The sequence below is a fragment of the Aedes albopictus genome, chromosome 2 (genome assembly GCF_035046485.1).
Source record: "Aedes albopictus strain Foshan chromosome 2, AalbF5, whole genome shotgun sequence".
In the NCBI taxonomy this organism is placed as follows: Eukaryota; Metazoa; Arthropoda; class Insecta; order Diptera; family Culicidae; genus Aedes; species Aedes albopictus.
Window position 1 is genome coordinate 55214598 of NC_085137.1, and position 6178 is coordinate 55220775.

Below are 6178 nucleotides of genomic sequence, written 5' to 3' on the forward strand. Positions count from 1 at the left end.
TGTGGAGGGCGCCCTGGTACTCCACAGGCTCCGTTTGCGGTTAGGTTTTTATTAGACCCCCCTAGCCATTCATTTCTAGGTACGGTAAGCATGAAGCCGCATCACACCATGAATTAGGGGTCACCTGTTGGTGGACTCTTACCACTGGAACAGGCGGTCCGTAGTGTTATTCTTAGCCAATTGAGACAATCGCTACCGACACTACACAGCTATCTAGGCTGATCGAGAAAAGAAGTTAATATTAATGATCAACTTCATACGGGCCCGAACAGCCAGCCATGAGATTTTTATAAGGAATCCTCCACTAATTACTTCTAGAAGCACGTAATTCTTTCAGAATTTTCACTTAGATCTCCTTCAGGAATTGCTGCTGGGATTCCTTTGGAAATTATACCGAGAAATCATCTTGGGATCTCTTCTGGGATCTCTCTTGGAATTTCTTTCAAAAAAAAATTCTTTGATGTGGAGCGGACCTGGTGTGATGGTTAGACCACGTGACTGTTACGCCGAGGATCTGGGATCGAATCCCGGTCCCGACAAACTCACAAAATGTGACTTCCTGGGTGATAAGCTGCCGTCATACCGATGCGCTACTACATAGACATAATATCCCAAGTAGGTGGAAAAATCTGATGAACAGCATATTTAGTTATTATTCATTGAATTACTGAAGAGCAAAAACTGATATTGGTTTAATTGATATAAGGTAAAAGGTCAGAAATAAAGACTGGACTCGAAAAAAATGAGACACTCAAAACAATGTACAACTTTTGATTGCGTTCACAAAAATTGCTGATTTTTTAACCAGGAATAGCATGTTATGTGTAGTTAATGCCCTAAAAATTTCATCAAAATCGGTTCAGCATTGGCGCAAATATTGTCGATACAATAAAATGTGATTTTGGAAATTTTGGGCTACCTTTTTAAAAAATTGTTTAGGCTATAACTTGGTTGTTAGCTCATCAAAATGTCTGAAAATTTGACTGTAAGTTCTACAAGTAAGGCATAATAAGTGGTGAAATTTTTTTTTATTTTTTTTTCTTGGCTGGTTCGTCTCTAGGTGAAAATTTCATTATAATCGGTTCAGTACGGGGTTTTCAAATTTTGGGTACTTTTTAACATTTTAAAATCAGTGTGCATTATTTTGACTGTAGTATTGGCAACACTGTCCCGATTTTTTTTTAAACTTTGACAGTGTAAAATCGTTGTGTTCATCTGTTCTCAGTGAAAATTTCAGCCATTTTGATTGAACATTTTAAAAGTTAGAGCAGTTTGAATGTCACTATACCAAAATCACATCTGCTTATTGTGACATAAAGCTACATATATGGCTATAACTTTTAAAAGGTCAAATCAAATTGAATGAAATTTTGACACAATACATCTATATACATGCTTTTGCACAGAAAAATTTTCATTGAAATCGGTTCAGTATTTTTGGCTCTACAGTTTTAGGTAAAAAATTTGATATTTTTCAAAGTGTTTGTTTGGCCCAAGATTCTCAAATGGTAAGTCTCTTGTTCCGAGGATATCTCCGCCAACACTTAACCGATTTTGATGAAATTTTTATGGTATAAGGTACACATAATGTACTATTCCTGGTAAAAAAATCAGCTATTTTTGTGCACGCAATCAAAAGTAATACATTATTCTTTGTGTGTCATTTTTTTCGAGTCCAGTCTTTATTAGAAAAATCTAATGGCGAACTACTCAATAATAGCTTGTTAAGATATTACAGGATCAAAACAATAGCAGACAAGATTAGTCATTTTTTTTTCTAGAATAAAAATTAAAAACACATGTAAGCTCGACCTTAGGATTCACGGGCGGTGATGTTTACCACTCAGCTGTGGCTCATTGTTGTAAATAACATGATATCTTTTGGGGGTTTATTGGCATTTCAGTCTAACTTGGTCAATTAAAAACAACCCGGGCAGAGTTCAAGTACTGACGATCAAAATGTGATATTAGTTTGTTTGAGATAAGAGGTAAAAGTACTGAAAATAATAGCAAAAATTTGTTCTTGAACCATCTAACCAATAGCAAAATATGATATTTGAAGATCAATCAAATAGCTCACTGCTATTGGTTAGATCTTACCAAGAGCTAAATGTGCTATGATGATGATGTTCCAGGAGTAAAATTGAGATATTATTTTCAGTACTTTTACCTCTTATCTCAAACAAACAAATATCACTTTTTGTTTTCCATATCAAAATATGCTATTATTGAGCTTTTTTCCTCTGCTCGGGTAACTATATGTTTTTTTTAACCCGACGTTTCGGTCCTTATTGGACCTTTTTCAAGGATTCGAAAATTGTGTTGTTTTATCGTTAAGGTGTTTGTTTGAACGTCTAATCGTCATTTAGTGTTGGTTTTCGGTTTTAACTTTCCAGAAAACAAGCTTTGGAATAAAAATCGGAATCCGTTCCACTGTTCTATGCACTGATTTGCAATGAATATGAACATTAATTTGGTGAACGCTATTGTTCGTGCAATTGAAAATCGGAATTTTTGACACACGAAAATCGATTTTTCTCCTAAACTGTGTGTCGGACGTACGTCGGATACAGTGCGCTGGATAGAGGGCCAGGTCCGCTGTCCAGCTTACTACGTCCGACGTTGGGTTTAAGTATGGATTTTGAGCAAGTTCGATTGTCGGGTGTGGGGAAACTTCGGGTTTCAACCGCGACGACAATATTTAGTTGTCTATGAAAATTTGACAAAAATAAAACCCTTAGAACATCAAGTTACTGAAATAAACTTCAAGGAACTATAAAGTTCCAACAAAGTTCCGAGTAGCATCTTAAGCAGCTTTTAAGTTCCACGAAGGTCAGATAAAGTTCCGAATGGAATTTTCTGGCTGCTTAAGAGGCTAACAATGAGCATTGCTGGAACTTATGTTCGAAGTTCCAGCAGAGCTCAATGTTAGCTTCTTAAGCAGCCAGAAAGTTCCGTTCGGAACTTTATCTGAACTGAACTTTGTGGAACTTGAAAGTGAATTTTGTCATGGGAAGCGGAACTTTTGGTTACTTGGGAATAAAGTTTGAACTCTCAAAACGTGTACCTACATTGAGAATGGTGACAAATTCCAAGCCCCAAGCCTTTTGGTTCTCTGTGCAATTTTGGTAGCTCAGGTCAATGAAGGAGTAGCAACTAAAAAGTGTAAGGCCATCAATGCTCATGCTCATGCTCATCTCGTTGTTCATACGAAATATTGGAAATTTGTATGGGCCGTACACATGCATTCGTTGGTGTTAAAATTCCGTCCGCGTTAGTCTTGTATGCTTCATGTATCCATTACGTGCAATTTCGTTACATGCTCTATTTTCCCCCATTTCCACCCGTTCGAACAAACTGTCCGTCCAGGCATGATCCCATAAACCACACATTTCACTTTCCGATTCACTCTCTCCTCCAGCCGACGGACGGCAACGCACGAGAAAATCCATTTCTCTCGGCAACTCTCCGCCTTTCTCGCGCAATCATAGCTCTCCTGATGGTGTCGTTGCCGTCCTCGTCGGAACGTTGAAGTGAAACACTTTTTCGAAAAATCCTACAACCACCGAAGCGGATTCCGGTCGGTCGAGGCTAGTACCGTTCGGCCGATCCAACTCGTTCGTCAGTTCACTTCCGTCAGTCGTCCGTGCATAGTCGCTTGCGCTTCAGGCCTTGGGTCTCGCCTCCACAGTAGTGTTCAGTTGGGTGATCCCCGCACCCCGTACTTGTCGTTCTGAGCATTCAGTGTTCCTTAGTACATAGGCAGGCAGGCAGGCAGGATAAGCAATGAACCGTCAAGCCAAGTGGCATAAAATGTGGCTCCGAGGGGATCGTCATCTTTCGTCGTCCTGTTGCGCCTCTCGATGCTCGGACTCGGACAGTAGTAGAAGCAGCAGCATCCGGCAGGCAGGGAGTAACTCGACCAGTCATTCAGTCAGTGGAGTAATGTGCTGTAGGGCGCGCGCGTGTTTGTATTGTGCGAGATGTGATTTATGCTTATTCGTTCAAACGACGACGACAGTGGTGGTGTTGGTGCGTGTCTGTGTCGGTAGGATAGTGTTGGTGACTCGCAAATGTGCAGATTTTTCTTGCTCCTTTCCTTGCAACGGCCGCCGTCTGATGGCTGTGGCCATACGGTAGATTTTTTTTTTTATCCCGAGCAATGTGCAATATGGTAACGCCAAAAGTATGGCTGGAGGAAAAAAGAACCGAAAAATGTGCTTCGACATTTCACGAAACGTCGTCACGCGGTGGTAAAGGATGACGGGAGAGACGATAACATACACACATGCACAACAGTCAGTCAGTAGTGGCACAATAACTGCGGAGATCAACGGTTGACTGGCGGGATGGCGCAAAGCGTGGAAAAAAGGATCAAACTCATAAAATTCATATGGAAACGATTTCGTGAGTGTTTTATGCTGATGCTGATGAGGATGTTTTCTGTTTTTTTTTTTTGCATTTTATGATCGTTGGCGGGGCAAGCAAGGGTCAGGGCGAAGGTTGGGCTATGAAAAGGTCCTTCTGAGGATGAGTGACAAGTCGGAGTACATACCGTAAAATGAGGGCAATTTTGACAAAAGTCGTAATTTTCCGTTTGTAAATATGTTGGTGTTCCTTGATCATTAATAAGCTTCTTCTTCTTCTGTATGGCTCTACGTTCCCACTGGAACTTGGCCTACCTCTCTTCAACTTAGTGTTCTTTGACCACTTCCACAGTTATTAATTGAAGGGCTTTTTTGCCTGCCATTGTATGAATTTGTATATTGTGAGGCAAGCACAATGATACACCATGCTCAGGGAATCGAGAAAATTTTCCCGACCGGAAGGGGAATCGTTTATTAGTGTGGTCATTGACTTAATTCGTTACAATATTTATAAAATATGTTTGAATTACTTCAGCAAGATAACTCAAGAACGGTCATTAGGCCGTCCCTTATTTTACAAAAAATTGAAATGTTGAAAGTTCGTTGCCGAAAACTAATAAAACTAAGAAATGATCGTGTCAAAATTTGAAGTCCGTATCTCAAATCTAAGTGATTTCTCAAGGGGTCTAAAGTTGTCAAACATTGTATGGGGCTAAAATATGTAATATGGATTTTTTTTTGTCGAAAAAGTACGCTATTCTTCTTAAACCGATGCCAAAATTGTGCTTCACTCACAATATCTTCCCTCGTTTTTTGAGTGATTGACAAAAAAAATACAGAAAAACCAGCATTATTGACGATTTTTTGGATCCCTAAGGAACCCTGCCTATTTTGCTGAATAATTTAAAACGAGTGGATGTATCGCAACTCTGAGTTCATAATTGGCCTTCCTGGGTTTTAGTAGAATAGGGTATTTTTTCATGTTTATTGACAACTTTGGGCCCCTGAAGGGATCACTTAGCTTTGAAATACGGACTTCAAATTTTGACACGATTATTTCTTAGTTAAAACGATCATTTTCGTCAATGAACTTTTAACATTTACAATTTTTGCAAAGCTAGGGACGGCCTACCGACCATGCATTTTGCAAGGTTTAATTCGTCTCCACTGAAGCGAATCAGCCACCGAAGCGAACTGGAAGCCTCGGTAATGAAGATAAAAATAATGTAAATGCAGAAAAAGTTACGAATATTAGCTTAAAAGTAAAATAATTGTAAAAGTATTGTTTAGGAAAATATTTAACACAATCACGCACCCAAATTAGAAAGTGATGCTCTAACTAAGACAACTTAACTGGAAATGTAGTCCACTCTGTTCCAATGTGGTTTTGGAAAATCAATTTAAATCCGAATTTTAAATAAAGAAACATTCCAGGAAACAGGGCCCTGGACCTCCACATTTTAGAGACCCCTACAACAACCATTTTTGCTTGCTACACAGTAACTTTAGTTTTCATTCTGCTCAAGCACTGGTAAAAAACAAAGAAAAACTGTTCTGTCATTTGTACCTTTAAAGGGCCTACACATTCGCTCCGGCCTCGGTCCCCCACACTCCTTAATGCGGGCCTGATAGGAAATCACGGAAATTGCTTTATAAATCCACAATTTATTGGGACACATAAATGCGGCTGTAATTCTGCACTCGATCGGTGGAGTTGGTTGAAAAATTGACTGGAAAGTCTTTCGTATATTTTCATTGTTTGGCACAAATAGGTATCATAATCTATTCATAACTGCCATTTTTATGAAATT

General features: G+C 39.2%; 1 long non-coding RNA gene across 1 annotated transcript in view; it reads left to right on the forward strand.

The window, feature by feature from the left end:
* The window catches only part of LOC134288922 (uncharacterized), a 399892-nt gene extending 399165 nt beyond the window's left edge, over positions 1–727 (forward strand). Inside the window, exon 2 of the long non-coding RNA XR_009998176.1 lies at positions 602–727. This is a non-coding gene — a long non-coding RNA (uncharacterized LOC134288922). The remainder of the gene's footprint in view (positions 1–601) is intronic.
* Positions 728–6178: the final 5451 nt, after the last annotated feature.